This window comes from Neovison vison, chromosome 6 (assembly GCF_020171115.1).
Source record: "Neovison vison isolate M4711 chromosome 6, ASM_NN_V1, whole genome shotgun sequence".
Lineage (NCBI taxonomy): Eukaryota > Metazoa > Chordata > Mammalia > Carnivora > Mustelidae > Neogale > Neogale vison.
The window spans coordinates 202,654,879-202,676,416 of record NC_058096.1 but is presented as its reverse complement, the minus strand read 5'-3'; the positions used below and the strand labels follow the sequence as shown (position 1 = coordinate 202,676,416).

General features: G+C 39.5%; 1 protein-coding gene across 4 annotated transcripts in view; it reads right to left on the bottom strand.

Moving 5' to 3' along the window:
* Nucleotides 1–21,538, bottom strand: part of SFMBT1 (Scm like with four mbt domains 1) — a 122,433-nt gene that overhangs the window by 54,267 nt on the left and 46,628 nt on the right. The window contains exon 3 of one of the 4 annotated variants that reach the window (XM_044253393.1): nucleotides 18,873–19,005. The exons of 1 other annotated variant lie outside the window; for it this stretch is intronic. The gene's annotated coding sequence lies outside the window, so the exon portion shown is untranslated. Of the gene's footprint in view, nucleotides 1–4,251; nucleotides 4,274–18,872; nucleotides 19,006–21,538 lie in introns of those variants that run through there. 2 more of the 4 variants (XM_044253392.1, XM_044253394.1) reach the window with 2 other exon arrangements.

The following is a 21,538-nucleotide window of genomic DNA, read 5'->3' as shown; positions in this document are numbered from 1 at the left end:
TGAGAGAAAAAATGGGGATCTTTCCTAATTTTGGAGACGGTGTATGTAAATGTGAGAGTGTGTGTGTCTATCTGTATGTGCAGAGACAGCACTATCAAGATCTTGATATCTAAAAATCACAACACACTAACACGTGATTCATATAGAATCACTCTTTAACCCTTAGCACCATGACTCCTACCCACAAAAACTCTGATTCCTAAAGAATTCCTGAAGGATAAAGGTAGCTTTCTTTCTTTTTTTTTTTTTAAAGATTTTATTTATTTATTTGAGAGAGAGACAGTGAGAGAGAGCATGAGTGAGGAGAAGGTCAGAGAGAGAAACAGACTCCCCGTGGAGCTGGGAGCCCGATGCGGCACTCGATCTCGGGACTCCGGGATCATGACCTGAGCTGAAGGCAGTCGTCCAAGCAACTGAGCCACCCAGGCGTCCCGGAAAAAGGTAGCTTTCAATGCTCTGTCTTATCCAATGAATAAGATTAAGGATGTATTATTTTATCTAGTTTTTCATTCCATTTATCTAGGCTATTATGCAGAACCAACAAGTATCAACTACATTAGTCTACAGTTACAGTTATAAAGGGAACCTTTCCAAAATAAGCTTGGAAGCCATTTATTTTTATTTATATTTTTTAAAAGATTTTATTTATTTGACAGAGAGGAAAGCACACATAGGCAGAGGGAGAGGGAGAAGCAGTCTCTCCAGTGAGCAGGCAGTCCAAAGCAGGGCTCGATCCCAGGACCCTGGGATCATGACCTAAGCCAAAGGCAGCCGCTTAACCAACTGAGCCACCCAGGCAACCCAGAACCCATTTACTTTTTAAAACAGCTTTATTATAATCACATACCATAATTTCCCACTTTAAAAAGCATGTAATTCCACAGGTTTGAGTAAATTTACAGAGCTGTGTAACTACCACTATATCCAGTTTTATAGTATTTCCATTACCTTGAAAAAAACTACTTCATTCCTACTTGCAATTCCTCCCCATCCTGTCAAGGACTTGACCTTCCCAGGGCTCTACAGCAAGGAAGTAAGAGAACCAGGTTTCAAACCAAGCAAAATGTCTATATCCCATGACCTCAAGCAAGTATTTTACTGACTCTCAATGGGAAGCCACTGAGGGCTTCTTTAAGCATAGAAAGGAAATTATCAAATCTGTGTTTTAAAAAAGATCACTCTGGACCCAAATAGAGAAAGCATAAGGGAGTGACAGCAAAGAAAACAGGCAAACATAAAACTTCTACATGCCAAAAGACACCATAAATAAAACTCAAAGGTAAGAGAGTGTATCTTAGAAGTTCTCATCATAAGAAAACAGATTTTTTTTTAAACTATGTATGGCAGTGGATATTAACTAGACTTATTTTGGTGATCATTTTGCAAGGTATACAAATATTGAATTGTTATGTTGTATACCTGAAACTAGCAGAATATTATTTGTCAATTATATTTTACTAAAAATAAACAAGACAATGGAGATTGGTGAAAGTATTAGCAACATATAATGGGTTCATTTCCATATACAGGCTCCTATAAATCAACAAAAAAGAAAAAATGGGCAAAATAGGTAACCGATCCACATTAAAAAAATCAGAGTTAAAGCTTATAAAAATGTGTTCAATCTCATTAGGAAGAGGAAAGTAATTTTTAATTATATATGACTTTTTCACCTTTTCAGACTGGTAAAATTTTTAAATTTTATTTATTTTTTTAAAGGTTTTATTTATTTATTTGACAGAGAGAATCACAAGTAGGCAGAGAGTCAGGCAGAGAGAGAGGAGGAAGCAGGCTCCCTGCTGAGCAGAGAGCCTGATGTGGGGCTCAATCCCAGGACCCTGAGATCATGACCTGAGCCAGAGGCAGAGGCTTAGCCCACTAAGCACCCAGGTGCCCCACAGACTGGTAAAATTTTTTTAAACTAAAAAAGTCCATCATTGGCAAGGAAGGTGGACGAATGGGAGAACTTCGGAGTACAGACTGGTACTACCTTTCTGGAGAAGAATTTAATGAAAAATTTTAACTTACAAAGATTTAAAAGACACAAATTCTTTGAGCAGTGATTCTGGTAGTGAGAATCTTTCATACAAAACACATGTGTGGGCGGCTTCATAACAGTGATGCTTGCGGCAGTATTATCGTTAATGGTGAGAAACCAGAGACAACCCATACGTCTACCAAATGGGAATGGAATGACCACATACATTAAGATACACCGATACTAGGAAATACTCCACAATCGTTAGAAAAATTTAGGTAGATCCATAAAAAGCACAAGGGAATACTGTCTATACTGCTGAGTGGAAAAAGCAAATGAAGGACATTATTTGTATTAACTTTTTAAAATCCCATGTCTACTCTTTATTTGACTAAATTTGTGACTTTTTGTAAAACATTTATTTATTTGAGAAAGAAAGCGGGGAGGGGCAGAGGGAGAGAGAGAGGGACAAGCAGACCCCGCGCTGAGCACAGAACCGGACATGGGGCTCGATCCCAGGACCCCAAGATCAAAACCTGAGCCAAAGTCAGATGCCCAACCGACTGAGGCACCCAGGAGCCCCAACGTTTGTGACTTTTAACAAATGACTTAACTCATTTGTGCCAATGACACCCCTTTAAAAGAGGGATAGCAGTACTGTACCTACTTCAGAGGACTGCTACGTAGGTAAGACAATCTGTGAACAGCACTAAGCACGGAGTTGACTACACGGTAAATGCTGAATTAATGTTACCTTTATACAATGTTGACTGATTCAAGTTCCTATGGCACTAACGTAGTGCATTACCTCTACAGAGGACATCCTGTCACGTCATTGGGGGTCTGATGCAGCAAAGCCAAGACTTCATAAATATCTGTTGGTTCACTAGGCTTTGAAGATGTCATCCACTGCTTCTGTTCATAAACTCTTGGAATATACCAGCATATTTTGTGCAGAGAGCCACCAAGTGCAAAATGATTACACACACACACACACACACACACACACATAATATATATATATAAAATAAGTGAAGTTTAAAAGCCAAGAATAAGAAAAGTTGGGAAAACCACAAGTCTTACGAAGCTGAGAACTAAAGCTGTGATGTATTTTTTAAAGATTTTATTTATTTATTTGTCAGAAGAGAGGGAGAGGGAGAAGACACACAAGCAGAGAAAGAAGCACACTTCCCGCTGAGCAGAGAGCCCAATGCAGGACTTGATCCCAGGACCCTGGGATCATGACCTGAGCCCCTGGGATCATGACCAGAGATAAAGGCAGACACTTAACCGACTGAGGCACCCAGGCATCCCTATTTTTTCAATCTTACAGCATCACTAAGATTTTAACCAATGAATGATCAGTTCAGCATCTTAATAGGATTAGGAGAAATAAACTCATGAAGCCATTTGCTGTGGAACATCTGTAAGATCTCTTTATTGCTGTCTTTCTATGCAATGAAGGGGAAAAAAACAGCAAAATAATCCGGGAGCCTAGAATATGGAAATTTAATTCCTTTTTCATTTATTTCCTTTATTTCCTATTCATATTAAATTGCTTTACTTTATTTTATCATTGATTTTGGTATTATAATTCCTCTTGTGGTTACCAGAACACATTAGAGTTACTCGTTTAAATAAGTTCTCATGAACTATCTGAACCTTGCTCATCCTATTTAGAATATTTCAGTGAAATAAACAGTGCCTAGATACTTAAAAAGTGCTCCAAGAAGACATACTGAAGCCAGTATAAGATATACTAAAAGCTAACGGTACAAAATAAGCCTTGAGGTCAAACACACCTACACACAAAACAAAACAAAAATGAAAATGAAACCCAGGTAGAATAAAATGAAACTGAATTCACTATTTCATGTTTGGAGATACTTCAGTGTAAACCCATGGAACACTTCTGTTTTAACAGCTTTTTTAAAAGACCTAAAAGCCATATGAACAACAACCAGCCTTCATCTTGTTTGGGCTTACACTTGCAGTCCACACCCTAAGCCTCCACTAGCCGGCTTCATGTTAATGCACTTTGCCTTCAAGGATAAGACTAAACACTAAGTAAGAGCATCATGTGAAGAAGTTACAACAACCCAAGAGAGATTTCTGTAGGAGAGAACCTCCGCCAAAATCATTTAATAAGTCCAACATAAATAACTTTTAAAGCATTAGTTAGAAGAAGGAAAGAAACTCAGAGTGGCTCTAGAAGTTTGTATCCAGTTCATATAGTAGTTACAAGAAAATACTTTAATTCAGGAAGTACTTACCAGGTAGTTAAAAGGAAAATTCCCATTGAAATGTTTAAATTTTCACTCTTGTCCCTCAACTTAACGGATGGAAGCCCAGGATTAATTTCAAGTATGCTGTTAAATATGGTAAATGCAAACAATTCAGCAAATTTGATGCTCCATTTTGGGTCTATTTGTAAAGCATATGCCCCTGACAGCAAATGCTAGTGGTAGAGTCACTATTTTTTCATTCCCCAACAGATGTAGATTTCTACTGGCTTTTCACGCTCCACAACAGTCAATCATTACTCCCTGATCTCGTACACACCCTATCTGACAGGCTACCTAAACTAAACGTTTTGCTTCCATCTGTCAAATGTCATGTAATTTGATTATTAGGGATAGAAATCTTCCATTGTTTCATTAAGTTGTTTATTGCTGTAGTTTTTAACCCACTGCTCCATGTCTAACTAGGGAAATTTTAAAAAATAAATTAAGTCTAATAAAGTCAATCTTAGCCACTCATATCATCTAAATTAAATCTGACCCTAACTTTACTTTTCTATGATTATGTAAACCCAACACAAGGCACATCTATCTCAGTTAAACAAATCAGTACTAATGAATTTATAAAGCCAATAAAAGTTTTAAACAAAGCCCAGAGCTCAAGAATACCCTGAATTTTTTAAAGGTGATCATTGTCACTAACTGTCAGGAAAATACAAATCAAAACCATCATGATATAGCACCACACACTTGTCAGAACGCCATTATCAGAAAGATAAGATAACAAACGTTGGCAAGGATGTGGGAAAAGCGAACCCTCATGTGCATTGTTGGTGGATATGGGAATTGGTTGCAGCCACCATGGAAAACAGCATGGGGGTTCCTCAGAAAATTAAACTTCCAAGTAACATATGATCCAGAAATTCCCCTTTGGGGTATTTATTTGAAGAAAACAAAAATATGAACTCAAAAAGATATCTATATTCCCCTATTCACTACAGCATTATTTACAAGAGCTAAGATGTGGAAGCAACTTAAGGGTTCAACTTAAGGGATGAACGGATAAATAATGTGGTATACATACACATACACACATGAAATATTCTTCAGCCACAAGAAAAGAACAAAATCCTGCTGTTTGCAACAAAATGGATGGACCTTGAGAGCAGTATACTGCGTGAAATAAGTCAGAGAAGGACAAATGCTATATGCTCTCACACAAAGAATTAAAAAAAAAAAAAAAAATCAAAACCAACCCTCCCCCCAACTCGCAGATGCAGAGAACAGATTGGTGGTTGCCAGGGATGAGGGGTGGGCAAGGTGGGTGAGGGTGGTCAAAAGGTACCAATGCCAGTTATAAAATAAATACCTCCCAAATATGTAAAGTGCAGCATGATGACTACAGTTGACAACACTGTATCGTGTATTTGAAAGTTGCAAAGAGAGTAAATCTTAAAGGTTCTCATCATAAGAAAAAAAGTTTTTGTAACTCTATGTGGTGGTGAATGTTACCAAAACATACTGTCGTCATCATTTTGCAATATATTCATATATTAAATCATTATGTTGCACACCTTCGATTAATACAATGTTCTATTTATATCTCAATTTAAGATGCTAAATGATGAGCCAATATTTTAAAAGGATGTTTTAAACTAACATGAGAAATTTTTAAGTAAAATTTGGCATAAACATACAATATAATACTACAGGGCCACTAAAAATCGCCTTCCAGAAATGTTTTCCTTTCCAATCAAAATCCCAAGAAGGTATTTTATTTTAAAATGCTCATTTAAGGGGCGCCTGGGTGGCTCAGTCAGTTAAGTGTCTGCCTTTGGCTCAGGTCATGATCCCAGGGTCTTGGGATGGAGCCCTGCATTGGGCTCTCTGCTAAGTGGAGAGCCTGCTTCTCCCTCCCCCTCTACCTACCTCTGTCTACTTGTGCTCTCTCTATCTCTCTGTCAAATAATAAATAAAATCTTTTAAAAACAAACAAACAAATAAATAAATAAAGCTAATTTAAGGGTGGCTCAGTTGGTTAAACATCCAACTCTTGGCTTTGGCTCAGGTCATGATTTCAGGGTTATGTGATTGAGACCCATGTTGGTGAGGGGGGTCCACACTCAGCGGGAAGTGTGCTTGAGATTCTCTCTCTCTGCTCTTCCCACTACTGCACACGCTCTCTCTCTCTCCCCTAAATAAATAAATAAATCTTTTAAAAATGTATGAAATAAAATAAAATGCTAATTTAAAAATGTATCTAAAAGAGAAAATGTACAACCCAGCCACATTTTTGTAAAAGATGATATGTGAGGAAGCTAGTTCCTTCTATCAGAATACTAAGATAGTATGGTTCTAGTGCAAGAAAATATACACACATCAATAAAGTAGAATGTATGCATAAACAGATGTATGCATACAAGGATACAGCAGGTAATAAAATGGTATCCCATATCAACTGTGAAAGGACGAACACACACAGAGTCTTGAACTGGCTATACATTCTAAGAGGAAAAACACTGCATCCTTACTTCATGCTGCCACATAAATAAACTCCAGGTGAATTAAAAGAGCAAACCATGAAAAACAAGACTCCAAACAAATTAAAATAAAACATAAGGGAAAATGGTTTTAAACCCTGGGACAGTACAGATATCTTTAAGCAATGAGGCCATAAAATGGAACATTTAAAAACATTTAAAACTTCTGATTGGAAGAAAGATACCATAAACAACTTTAAAAACCAAGCCACAGACTAGAAGAAAATATTTCCAGCATATATAATACACAATGGATTAAACGTCATAATCACAGAAAGCACCAATAAATCACAGAAAGCACCAATAAAGAAAAAAAAGGCCAAACTTAATGGAGAAAAAAGGTATGAATAGGAATTTTAGAGAAGAAATGCAAATGGTCAATAAACATGAAAATATGTTCAATGTCAAGGGCTTAAGTGAGTTATTTCTCACTCAGGTTGGCAAAAATAAAAGATTAGTAATATCCAATACAGGTGAAAATATATAGAGAAATGGATGCTGTCATTACTAGCTGAAGAGCACAAATGGCTGCAACCCTTTAGAGAGAAATTTTATTCCATCAAAAATTTTAACTTGGATTCTCTGCAACTACACAATTCTATTTCCAATATCTGATTCAGAAAAATACCCAAAGAAAATAAAGAAATAAGTAGCATACATTTTCAAAGAAAGAGAAGAAACTGCTGTCCCCTCCAGGGAATACATGAGAAACACCCCATGTGTACAACGTGAGGGCCTAAATGTGTGCTTGAACACCATCTACACTAAGGGAGAAATGAGGATGTCAACGTCAATCAGTAAGTCAGGACACCGCCCTAATGCGAGGGTTAGAAAGAACAGGATAGTTTCATAGGGACGGAGCTTGTGTTGGGGGTGGGGTGTTCCACAGTTTGGGGACTACACAGTAGTTATTACATATACAGGCATTCCTTGTTTAACTGCAATTCACTCCATTGTGCTCCACAGATATTGCAGTTTTTACAGATGGACGGTCTGTGGCAACCCTATGTCAAGCAAGTCTGTTGGCACCACTTTTTCCAAGAACATATACTCACTTTGTATTTCTGTGTCACACTTTGGGAATTCTGGCAATATTACAAACTTTGTGTTACTATATTTGTTATGGTGACCTATGATCAGTGATTATGACTTGCTGAAACCTCAGATAAGGGTTAGCATTTTTTAGCAATTTTTTAAAAAAGACTTTACTTTTTTTTTTCCAATTTATTTATTTTCAGAAAAACAGTATTCATTATTTTTTCACCACACCCAGTGCTCCATGCAAGCCGTGCCCTCTATAATACCCACCACCTGGTACCCCAACCTCCCACCCCCCTGCCACTTCAAACCCCTCAGACTGTTTTTCAGAGTCCATAGTCTCTCATGGTTCACCTCCCCTTCCAATTTACCCAAATTCCCTACTCCTCTCTAACGCCCCTTGTCCTCCATGCTATTTGTTATGCTCCACAAATAAGTGAAACCATATGATAATTGACTCTCTCTGCTTGACTTATTTCACTCAGCATAAGACTTTACTTTTTTATTGACAGAGAGGGACAGCAAGAGAGGGAACACAAGCAGGGAGAGTGGGGGAGGGAGAAGCAGTCTTCCCGTGGAGCAGGGAGCCGGATGCAGGGATCAATCCCAGAACCCTGAGATCAAGACCTGAGCCAAAGGCAAATGCTTAATGACTGAACCGCCCAGGTGCCCCTATTTTTTAGCAATATTTTTAAAGTAAGGTACGTGCATTGTTTTTTGGAGATATAATGCTACTGCATACCTGCCAGACTATAAAATACTATAACCATAACTTTTATATATACTAGGAAACCAAAAAATTCCTTTAACTCATTTTATTCTGATATTTACTTTATTGGGGTGGTCTGGAACTGAAGGCACAGTCTCCAGGGTATGCCTGTATCTGTATATGTATGTATTGCCAAACACATACAAAACTATTTCTACATCTAGACATATGTATGTGCAGAAGCCCTTAAGATGGTCTGGAAGAATACATCCAAGTCACTATCAACGTTTATGAGACAGACTCAGGTATAGAGCAAAAGGGAATTTTTGCTTTATCTGCACTGGATAAATTTTTTTAGGATGACAACGTATTCGTATGTGTATTTCTGTGACTTAAAAATTTTTATTTTAAGAAAACGCAAATGTATTTATTAAAATGGAAATCTATTCCATTTTTTCAACAAATATTTACCAGAAACCTATGTGTTGGGCCCTGTAAAAGTACTAGAGCTCTGTGAGTGCAGAAGGACAAAGACCTGGAGACGTGGAAGGAGACAGCATGCCACGCCGAGGGGAAGGCCAGCGGAGGCCAGCGGAGGCTGCGAGCTGTATTCCCAGAATGGCATGGGGCCGGGGAGCAGAGGCCTCAGAAGCAAGGGAGCAAGCAAGATAGGGCAGCAGGAGCGAAGGCAGGCCGACTGCCACTCCAAGACTGCTCTGGAACACCACATGCCTGCAGCCCTAATGGAACTATGGTATTTACCAGCAACCCGACTCATCTGGGGAGGACGACACATGAAGGCAACGCTGGTGGCAAATGTAAAATGTTGCAATCACTGTGAAAAACAGTCTGGTAGTTCTTCGGGATGTTAAACATCAAGTCACCATATGACCTAGCAATTCCACTCCTCGATGTATTTCCAAGAGTACTTAAACCATGTACCCAAAAAACACATACAGGAAAGGTCATGGCATGACTCATAAGAGACAAAAGGTATGAAACACCCCAAATGTCCATCAACTGATGGACGGTAAGTAAAACGTGATACATCTAATACAATGGAATATTATTCAGCCACAAAAGGAATGAAGCACTGATACATGCTATAAGTTAGGTAACTGAAAATATACCAAGTAAAAGAAGTCAAACATAAACGGCCACGTATTGAGAGGTGGGTCGGGGGAAGGGACAACTGGGTGTCGGGCATTAAGGAGGGCACGTGATGTAATCAGCACTGGGTGTTATGTGCAACTGATGAGTCACTAAATTCTATCCCAGTAACTAATAATACAGTATATGTTAACTAAATCGAGTTTAACTAAAAAAAAAGGTGGCTCAGTGGGTTGGGCCGCTGCCTTCGGCTCAGGTCATGATCTCGGGGTCCTGGGATCGAGTCCCGCATCGGGCTCTCTGCTCAGCAGGGAGCCTGCTTCCTCCTCTCTCTCTGTCTGCCTGCCTCTCTGCCTACTTGTGATCTCTCTCTGTCAAATAAATAAATAAAATCTTTAAAAAAAAAAAAATTTTTTTTTAAGAAAAAAAAAAAAAAGGCCACATACTAAATGCTTCCATTTCTATAGAATGGCTAGAACAGGCAAGTCCATCGAGACAGAAGGTAGATTAGCGAGGCTGCCAAGAGCTAGAGGAAAAGAATAATGGGAAGGGGGGGTGCCTGGGTGGCTCAGTGGTTTAAAGCCTCTGCCTTTGGCTCAGGTCATGACCCCAGGGTCCTAGAATCGAGCCCTGCATTGTGCTCTCTGCTTAGCAGGGGAGCCTACTTCCTTCTCTTTCTGGGGCGCCTGGGTGGCTCAGTAGGTTGGGCCTCTGCCTTTGGCTCAGGTCATAGTCTCAGGGTCCTGGGATCGAGCCCCATATCAGGCTCTCTGCTCAGCAGGGAGCTTGCTTTCCCTTCTCTCTCCGCCTTCTTGTGATCTCTCTCCCTGTCAAATAAATAAATACAATCCTTTAAAAAAAAAAAAAAAAAAGAAGAAGAAGAAGAATGGGAAGGGACTACTACTGTATACAGTTTCTCATGGGGGCATTGAAACATTCTAAACTTAGATTGTCACAACAGCCCTACAACTCTGAATAAAAATCGTTCAACTGGATTGTACACCTGAAACTAGTATAACATTCTCTACCAACTATAAACACTCCACGCGGCTGTACACTCTAAATGAATGAATTTTATAGTATATAAAATATTTTTTATCAAGCTATAAAAAAATTAAGTCACCTGCATTAAGAACACAACTGTGCTTTTAAAATAACATTATTTCTTGGGGCGCCTGGGAGGTGCAGTCAGTTAAGCATCTGACTCTTGGTTTCGGCTCAGGTCCTGGTCTTAAGGTTGGTTTCAGCTCGCACCATGGTCTCGGGGGTGTGGGATGGAGCGCCACCTTGGGCTCCAACGCTTATCGCAGGGTCTGCTTGTTCCTTTCTCTCCCCTTCTACCCCTCCCCGAGCTCTAAGTTAAGTAAATAAAATCTCTAAAAGAACACTATTTTCATTTTCAAATACAGAAAGCAAGAACAAAAAAGAGACAAGAAATCTGGGTACCATTTGGATATGCAACAGAACAAGGAGAATGTAGCTGTCATTGGTTTGTGTTAGTTAAGGGAATGCTATGCTTCAACTGATAAATTCCAAATCACACTTGCTTAATCCAAGACATTTCTCAGACAGCAAAAGTGCCAGCAGGTGTTCCTGATGAGCAGGCACCTCTCCTCCACATGATAATTCATCGGGCCAAGCACCTTCCACCTCACCGCTCTGCTTCTTGAACACAGGCTCCCCAAACCATCAGGGGTAGTGCTGTCAGTCGTGGAGCTTTCCTTGATCCAGGCCTTCCACCCACATTCTACTGTTAAAATTCAGTCACATGGACCTCGTCTGACCTCAAGGGAAGCTGGTAACTAGAAGGCAGCACTTCCTGCCACTAAATACGAGTGTTTAGAATTAGTACTACCACTTTTTGGAACTTCCATTAGTGGATAATATCAGCGATTTTGTTTAAAGAAGGCTCTATGAGTCAACAGTCGTGATACTGATGAACTGCCACGGAACGGCAATTAGTCAATACATATTTACTGAGCACATATTATCCACCATAGACTGTTCTAAGTAAACAGCGTGAAGGAAACCTGCCCTCATGGATCCTACAGTCTAGGCTGGGAAGGCAGATAATAAAGTATAAAGTGCGCTGAACGACGATAAAAGGGGGGAAATGAGGCAAGGAAGGATCGCGGAGTTATCACTTTCAAAACAGTAACCGAGGCCTCCGTGACGAGGTGACATTAGCCAAAACCTAAGGGAAATAAGAAGTGGGTATCTGGGGAAGAACATTCCAGACAGAAAGTGCAAAGATCCTGAAGTGGGAGCTCGTGTGGCACTTTCGAGGCCACTGCTGTTGGAGCAGAATGATCAAGGCAAAGATGCCAGGAGATGAGCTCACAAAAGTACCGGGCACCAGATTACATACAAATGTGTAGGTTGCTGTAAAGATTTTGGTTTTGAGGAAGCCACTGGAGAATTTTGAACAGAGAAGAGACATAATCTGATCTATCTTTCAAAAGGATCACTTGAGAACAGACTGTTAAGTGAGCACAAGCAGAAGCCGGAAGACCAATAAGCAAGATCCTAGAACAATCCTGGCGAGTGCGCTAGTGGCCAGGTCCAGGGTTGGAAAGGTTTTGAGAAGGGGAGCAGGGAAACTGGATGAATTTCTATATTCATACGATAATGAATTTCTGTGAGAGAAAGAGCAGGGTCTGGGCTGATTCCAGTTTTTTGGCCTCCAAAACAGATAGGATGAAATTGCCACTTAGGGGTAAAGTCTGAAGGAGGAGAGGTCTAAGGAAGAAAAAGCAGGGGTATCAGTAGAAAATCAACCAATATGATTAATTTCTTCATTAATAAAGGTTTGCTCTTTGGAGTTTTCAGGAAAACTTTTTACCACAAAAAAAAAGTATAATTATTACACTCTTTATATGAATAGTGTTCCCCATTTATAAGCTATTTCCAAATGGTATACTGCATTCGAGTCTAATAAAAACTCTTCAAGGGGCATCTGGGTGGCTCAGTGGGTCATAATCCCAGAGTCCTGGGATCGAGCCCAGTGTCAGCCTCCCTGCTGCTCAGTGGGGAGCCTGTTTCTCCCTCTGCCCTTCCCCCTGCTCATGTTTTCTCTCTCTCTCTCTCTCTCTGACTCTCTCTCAAATAAATAAATAAAATCTTAAAAGAAAATCTTTAAAAGAGCTAGAACGGCTTCCATCCTGATTTCACACCTTGGGAACCTTCTTGTCAGCTTCTGTCCTGCTCTCACACTTCACCTTTTTTTCTAGGTTTACTGATCTGCCATGAAGGCATTTCGTCACACTAATTCAGTAATTTATGCTGTTTTATTGTTTAAAATCCTAATTTCAAAACCCATAAACTTCCCATTAAAACTTCAAGGTCAATTTTTCCAACCTTCTTTATTACATGTCTTTAAAAAATGTCAAGCATAAATAATTTTTAAAAAACTGATTCATACTATAATGAAGTTGGAAATCTCACACCAACCAATTTATAAATCCTTGATTCACAGCTGTAAGTACAACCACTTCAGAGCCCTGTTTCCTTAGCTATTTGCTAATTAATTAGTACCAGAGTACCAAGCACTGTCTCTACACCAGACAACAAGATCACTAAATCATAGTTTTGAAATTATTTTTCACTGTACCAAGATATGACATAAGCATTTAAAAATCAACTCTGTATCTTTATATTACCTTAGAAAAGTGGCAGATCTTTTAGAGTTCAAATATTATCATATTTTTCATGGATTATGGGCTTTACTTATAGGAGCCAGTTAGAGGAGCACATGTTGAAACAGTCAATATGTCTTATTCTGATTAAATAAGGAGTTATTTTATTCACCAATAAGCACTGCCAAAAATGTACCCATTTCAGTAATATTATAAAATGATTAGATGAATAGGCTATGTTCAGTTATGAGAAGCCCTGAAACTTCTAAAATCTCCTAGTAGCTATTTCTCCACCTCTTCACGTCAAGTGACAGTTCAGAAACTTCATTCCTACTCAACAGATGCTTGTTACCATTTATCTAAAAAAAAAAAAAAAAGAATACTTGAGTACCTACTCCGTATGTGCCTAGCATTTTTTGAGTTATATACTAAATAAAGCACTGCCCAACAGTATATGATAATCGTAACACAAGTGTGAACTATTTTCAAATTATATCTTATTTAAACCTAACCATTCTACTTATCCCATACATGATTCCCCCATTCTGCATATGAGAAAACTGAGGTTCAGAGAAGCTAAATAACCAGTCCACTTGTTTTTTTTTTAAAAAGATTTTATTTATTTATTTATTTGACAGAGCTCATAAGTAGGCAGAGAGGCAGGCAGAGAGAGAGGGGGAAGCAGGCTCCATGCTGAGCAGAGAGCCTGATGTGGGGCTCGATCCCAGGACCCTGAGATCATGACCTGAGTGGAAAGCAGAGGCTTTAACCCACTAAGTCACCCAGGCGCCCCCAGTCAGTTCATTTAGTAAGCAAACAAGGGCAGCATTTGAACCCCAGTCTGATTCCAGACCCTGAACTCCCCTAGACTTCCAGGTTTTTCTCAGAGCTCAGGTGGTAAGGACAACTGTGAGGTATGCTTATACCACAAAGTGATGGCTCCAGATAATTTATACTCTAGTTCTTTATTATTCTAGTTAACTTATATTTTATATTTGATCTTTATATTCTAGCTCTTTATTATTTATTCAACTTCAAGATTCTATATTGTTCTAGTAAAATGGTGAGTAACCAGGAGTCTAGATGGCACCTAAGTGTTACCATCTGTGAGCTTCTTCTACAATGCTATTTTAGTAGGGCCTTATGCTAGATTAGTTCATATGAAAGGATAAAAGCCTAATTAAAATGGGGGCGCCTGGGTAGCTCAGTTGGTTAAGCAGCTCCCTTTGGCTCAGGTCATGATCCCAGGGTCCTGGGATCGAACACCATCTTGGTCTCCCTCCTCAGCGGGGAGTCAACTTGAGATTCTCTCTTCCTCAATCCCTCTGTCCCTCCACCCTTGCTCTCTCTCTCAAATCTTTAAAAAGTATCCCTGAGTTACTGAATACTTGTAAAAAGAAATAGAAGGTCCTTATCATTTTTTTAAAAGAATTATTTATTTGACATAGAGAGTACAAGCAGGGGGAGTGGGAGAGGGAGAAGCAGGCACTCCAATGAGCAAGGAGCCCGATGCGGGACTTGATCCTAGGACCCTAAGATCATGACCTAAGCCAAAAGCATATGGTTAACCGACTGAGCCACCCAGATGTCCTAAAGGTCTTATTCTAATGATAATCAAACTAATTTCTAAGTGTTTCTAAAGAAAAGGATTTAAAAGAATTTATTTAATTTATAACAGTTCAGGGGCACCTGGGTGGCTCAGTTAAGTGTCTGCCTTTGGCTCAGGTCATGATCTTGGGGTCCTGCAATCAAGCCCTGTGTTGGGCTCCCTGCTCAGTGGGAAGTATACTTCCCCTTTTCCTCTACCTTCCCCCATCCCACTCACTTGTGTTCTCTCTTTCTCTCTCTCTCTCTCTCTAAAGAAGTAAAATCTTAAAAAGAATTTTAATTTATGACACTTTACTGTTTCAACTGTTGTACACACCTAGAAACCACTTTCTTCATATCACTGCACGAAATTAAGCCCAGTCCACATTCAACTCTCCAATTCGGTACGGTCACTCCTAGTAGCCCGGTCAGTCCTTTCTCCTCTTCCCCATGTCCTGAGCCCCAGATGTGCTCAGCACAGCCAAACCCTGTTCCATATAATGGACCCACTCAACCAGTCAACCAGAATCCTTGTTGTCAGGTAACTATTCTGGGCCTTCTGTGTGGCTGTGTGATCCGGTCCTGGCCACAAGAGAAGAGAAAGTCTGCTGGGAGCTTCTGGGAAATATACCCTGATTCCCAGTAAGAGAGGCAAGATAGTTTCAAAATATCCTGAGTCTTGTTAATACCAACCCAATGTTCACCTTGCAATAATACCTCCTACAACTCAGTCAGCAAATACACTGCATTAAAATGTATACAGACCACATATTCTACTTCTCTTGGGGCCTGAAAAACTTCCAGTGCCAGATGTGGGTATAACACTGGCATGTAAACTCCATGCAGACCATTTCATTCAACCAATATTACTGAACGCCTATTCCATGCTAGGCTCTGGGCTGGGCAGGAGGGTAGAGTAATAAATCAGATGAATGTCCTTGCTCCTAAAACATAGCAGGTATTTATGAATTCCTGCTCAATTAGTGAACTACAAATTCAAATGATTATTGAACCAAACTCTGGTAGAACAAACTATTTTTAAAGTATAAAACTTGCAAGTTTAACTGAAACTAATAATCAAATAATTTTATATATTGTACGTCTAGACCAAGCAGCTTTTGCTATATGTCCAAACACACACACATACTTCTTTTTTGGATACCAGAGAATATTTAATGTGAAAAGTACTGGCAGGCAATCATATTTATTATAAGCAAACTGGAGAATTTCTGATGTTTCACCAAAAAAAACACATATGCTAACTGAAATGGAAAGTGCCCCTTTGGCATTAATTTTGTTAAGAAATACGTTTAAAGAATACACTAAATACAGAGATGTAGTCAATGAAAATTTAAATCAAAATTTAAAATCTGTTTTCTGCAACCCCCCCCACCAAAAAAAACTACTGCAAAAGGTGAAAAAGGGGTTAGTCGGAGCTGGGACCAAAATAATGGAATACTTGTAATCATTCATGAATTCTGATATCCTTGTTCCCCTATTCTCCCTCCAATTACCATGACCAAGAAGAACAAGTCACATGACAGTAATGTGGACATCTGGTAAGAGTGCCCCAAAACTCCCACCAGACACTTGATCAAATTTACATTACCCTACAAGCAAGTCTGGTGGTGGGATAGATTAATACTTAAAAGAGATCTTCAAGAGACCAGAGATACTAATATAGTTTAACCCTATTAGAGTTCAGCTGTAGGCAGAATAAACAGAAACCCAAAAATAAAGACCTCCACATGTTTTTTAAGTTCTTACCTCAAGGATAAGGAACTGACCGCAAACCAAAAAGTCCCAGAAGTTCAAATCAAACCTAGAAAGCTACTTAACTGTCTTTACCTCCCAAATGGTTGCCAATGTGCTCATTTCATTGCAGGCACCCCCTCAAAAAGGAAGCCCAATGGGAAGGGAAGAGGGAAGGTCTGAAAACCCCCTGATAACTAACATTAGAAATCAGAGAGGCAGGTCAATTAGAAGAGATACCAAGTATACACACACATGCCAGGATAACAAAAACAAAAAACAAAACAAAAACAAACCTTCATCTGACACTCCACACTTTTCTCTCCCTATAAATTCCTAGTGGCCTTAGACGTGATATTACATTTGCAAATTCTCTGGTACATGAACTGTTGGAAGTAATATAAAAGCCAATTATATTTTGCTAAAAGCAGACTATTCTCTTGAAGAAAATGAAAAACAGCAGAAGCTAAATAATGAGTAGAACTAAAATTGCTCTACACAAAGTTCAGCACCCTAAATGTCTTGAAAAAGATCACTCAGCAAAACCAGCAGAGGTGCTCAGAAGGGAATTCAGGTCTCTTTGACTTTGTGCCTTTGTCTTCACTGGTTGAGCACATGCTTCTCTGAACAGTAAACAAGACGACTCACAGCTGGGGAATGGGAAACTGAGAGTGGACCAGACGAACCAGAAGAAGGCCTGGTTAAAATTCCCCAGGCCCATGCTTGCTAGCTCAGCTTCCTTATCTGTTAAATATGGAACATACACAGATTGAGGGGTTGTTGTGAAGATGAAATAATTTACATAAAATATGGCACCACACAAAATAAAAATTTTTAGGGGTTAACTTAGCCTTCTAAAGGGGAGAAAATCAAGGTGTATGAATGATCAACACTGTATCAAAAATAACTAGACAGTCCTGATAAGGAAGCCTGTGGCCTCAGCAGCCAGACTGGGGGTGTACGTGGCTGGCTCAGGCAAGTTATATAACCAGTTTATGCCTCAGCGTCATCATCTATAAAGTGGAGGTGTTAACAACTGTACCTCTCGCATGAAGTTAGTTTTAGCTTATTCAATCAATTAATGCATACAGAAGTTTATAGCACAGCAGGCCTCAAAGCATAGTGGCTCTTACTGCTTTAACAAACCTCTCAGTAGAACCATGATTCCCAGCCCCAGTCCTTGAAACACCCTCATTTTTCTTACCCAGTACCCTTCTAACACCTCCTAGCAAAGTTATACAGTAACTTTTCTTTAATTAAAGTACACTTCTTTAATAATTATTTGATGCAATGGGAGGACACTGAGTTTAGAGAGGGGTCAAAGGGCTAAAAAAGAATCGGTGTGGTAAGCAGCCACCAACAAAATCCTTAGAATCAGCAGGAAAGCACATAAACAAAGCCTTTGTCCCCAGGCGAGTGAAGAGGCTTCTTCCTTTCCCCCAGAGTTTGGAGAAGAGTGGCAGGCAAGCTGGAGTGACTACTGTCTCCAGACCCCTGGGAGGCTGCCTTTTGCCCATTAGTCACCAAACTTTAAACTCTACTCAATCTCCTCAAGGCCTTCAGCCCAAGGTGTCATCTTAAGGCAGGATACTTTGGGGTTTTTTCCACTTTATTTTGCTGTATTAAGCACACAGGTATTTTTATAAAGCTTTATGTCGGACTTTAAAGACTCCTAGACTATAATCGCATGTGCTGCACAATTAATTCATTAGGATATTTTAAGGCTTAAGGCCCTAAAAGAAGCAGACTATCAGTTGTAAATGTAAAAGACCTTTGGCTAGGCTCTACCCCTCAAAATCACTATAAGCACCTAAACAGCATGTTCAGGTAAAAACCAGTCCCTCAGGAACGCCTCCCAACTCCTGGGCAATGATGCTGCCCCCTGGGGCATCCCTGGGGAAACCCTGAGTCTGCGCAAAACCCCCCGGGCCAGCATGTCATTGTCCACAAACGTAAAGAAGCACGCTGAACATTTAATAATGGTGATACAAGGAACAAGAGTAAGCTTATTTAGAAAAAGAACAAATTACTTAGAAAACAAAACAACTCTTCGGTAACTTTTAAAATAAATGCTTCCAGGAAAGGAGTAAACCTCTGGTTACTACTAGAAAAAGGCTGGGACACATGTTACATCTGTAAAATAATTCAGAGCAAAAAGTTAAATAGGCATAAGGGGGGGGTAAAAAAAAAGAACCTAACTTACGCTAATTAGGAAACTAATTAAACTCACATTTAAGATGTAAAACCTTAAAACCCCAACTGGCAGACCAACAGTCTCCTTACCTGCTCTTCTGGAGCTCAGCGGGTTGCCAGGCAGCCTGTTGTCTGTTCAGTACAGAACTCAGCCCCGCTCCTTGTTTGTTTCTGCAGACTGCAATACCCACACAATTAATCCACAGCGAACTTCCTCTGAAAACTAGAAGTGCTTATGTTAAATACACAGAAACTTTTGGTTAAATCTACTCCTTTTAAACAACAACAAAACAATGCCTCCTACTCCACTTTCCTATTCTCTGTCTAAAAACTATGTTTTTTCCTACCATTAAATCATTATTTAAGTAAACTTAAATACTGTACTATAAAGATTGCTAGTTTTCCAAGATTAGCACTTATCAATTCTACTTTCTAGTGTGTAGTACAAAAATAGCTACATAATTTTCAATTCTTAATAATACTGACTACGCTAAATTAATTTTCATATTATAGAAGAAAAAATAGTTTTCACAAAATACAAAACGACTTTTCCTTCTTGGCTAAAACTATAACTGAAACAGAGACAGGTGCCTGAAGTCATCAAAGCTAGCTGACAAGAATTCAAAACTTTATTTGCAAATTAACACAAGGTAGGCTCAATGCAAGTGAACAGTTACTGATGTCTCTTTCAGAGGGGCAAAATTTCTAGCACTGTGTATGAAAACCTTTCTGATTTATATTCCAAAGTGTGCGATGGGGGCAAGGGCAGAAGGAAGTTGTTAATTTCAATTGTTGTGTTTAAACTGTTGAGAAAATAAATGAGCTAGCTGGTGAAAACGCACATTCGGGAAAAACATCATCATCAAGGTAACTCAAAGCACACACCCTATTTATGTGTTTCTCTTCATTATTTTCTTGTAAGTGGTGAGATTACAAATGCAATACTATTCTCTACTAAAGCATAAAGGAAAAAAGGAAGTCAATTCAGTCGTCTAAGCTCACATTAAATCCCTCCACAAAGGTCATGTGCGGATAAGCACGAGCTCAGCTGCATCGGGTTTGAACCCTCACGACCCTCGGTCCTCACTGACCAGGAAAGCTGGAGCTTGCAGAGGCCTAATGTCAAATATAACTACCAAAAGTCATGCACTTACTTCAAATTCCTCTCAAAACAATGTTTTAAGGGGAAAAAAGTCAATAAACCATTCAAACAGCAGAGTGATACTCTTACCCGAAGCTTTAAAGAAATGTCGAATTCAGACTGCCAGTTAGTTAGACTTCAAAGAGCCACCGTAATGAACAGTCTGGTCAAGAAAGTTTTCCTGACTTTAACAGATACCATGGTGGGAACTAAATATCATGGAATCTGGGCCTTTTTGGAAATGGAGACATCTGGGAAGCAAATGAATAACCCTACAAAACAGACCTCAGTGCCATGGGGCTGCCCAGCCAACCCTGCAGTTTCAGAGGGATGTTGATGGACTGGGGTCAAGTACAAGGAGAAAATAACTTTTCTACTTTACTCCAACGAGGAGTGATGAACTTTAACACACTAACATTTTTCCTTTTGCTCACTTCCCCCTCAAATAAATGCTTTAATGCTCCTATCACTCCCATTCTCAAACATTTGCTTAGTGCCATCAGGAACTACACTCTGTGCTGCACTTTCACATATATGAACTCAACTGCCTGGATGATTTAAAAAGGAAAAAAGATATCGTTTTTTGTTTAATTAAGTAACAGAGATTGGTGGATCTAAAAGTTGGGAGACACTTCAACAGGTGGCACCTCGTCCAGCGGTCCTCCTAGTTTTGTGATTTTCTACCCACTATTCTCATGCCCCAACACTTCCACAAGAAACACCTCTCCATTAACCCAGCGTGCTTCTCTAGCACATTCTTCTCCACGCATCCTTGAAGAGGAAGTGGTCCATTCCCTGTCAAACAACATCAGTGACACAGTGACAGAGAGCTCCCAGGAACACCTTCTGGGATAATCTGCTCCACTTCTGAGCTGCTTCACCATAAAGTGTATCCTTCAATTGCCCCAAATTCCAAAGGCTTCTACCCAGAGGTGTTTCCCACTCACAATGTGTCTGCACCCCCGTTCACACAAGAGCCCTTCGCACAGCCGAAAGAACTAACAGTCCTTCCAAAGACGGGTTCGAAGTTCCCTCACCATCCTGGTCTTCCTGTGAAACACAGTTCAGTTTATCTGTATTCCAACAGAACACAAAAAGATTTAGTTAAAGCCTTAAAATGATTTTGATTTCACTTTAAATAGCTTGCTACTTACACATGGCTAGGCAAGATATTTCAAAGCTAAGTTTGCTCAGTTAATTAGACTTTGAGCCTGAGATCCTGGTAATCAGGCTTGATGGAACAAAGAACTCTTCCTTTCTCACAGTGTTCCTTTGAAGTCAACCAATCACAGAACTACAGAGATGCCTTCCCCAAAAGGACATATAATAGCCAATGGGTACATGAACAGGTGGCTCAACATCACAAATCTTTAGGGAAATGAAAATCAAAACCACAAGGAAATATCACCTCACATGTGCTAGAATGGCTAGTACCAAGAAGACAAGAAAGAAAAAGTGTTGGTGAGCATGTGCAGCAAAGGGAACCTTTGTGTACTGTTGGTGGGAACATGAACTGGAGCTGCCATTTTGAAAAGTATGGAGGTTCCTCAAAAAGTGAAAAATAAAACTACCATACAATCCAGCAATTCCACTTCTAAGTATCTGAAACAAAATC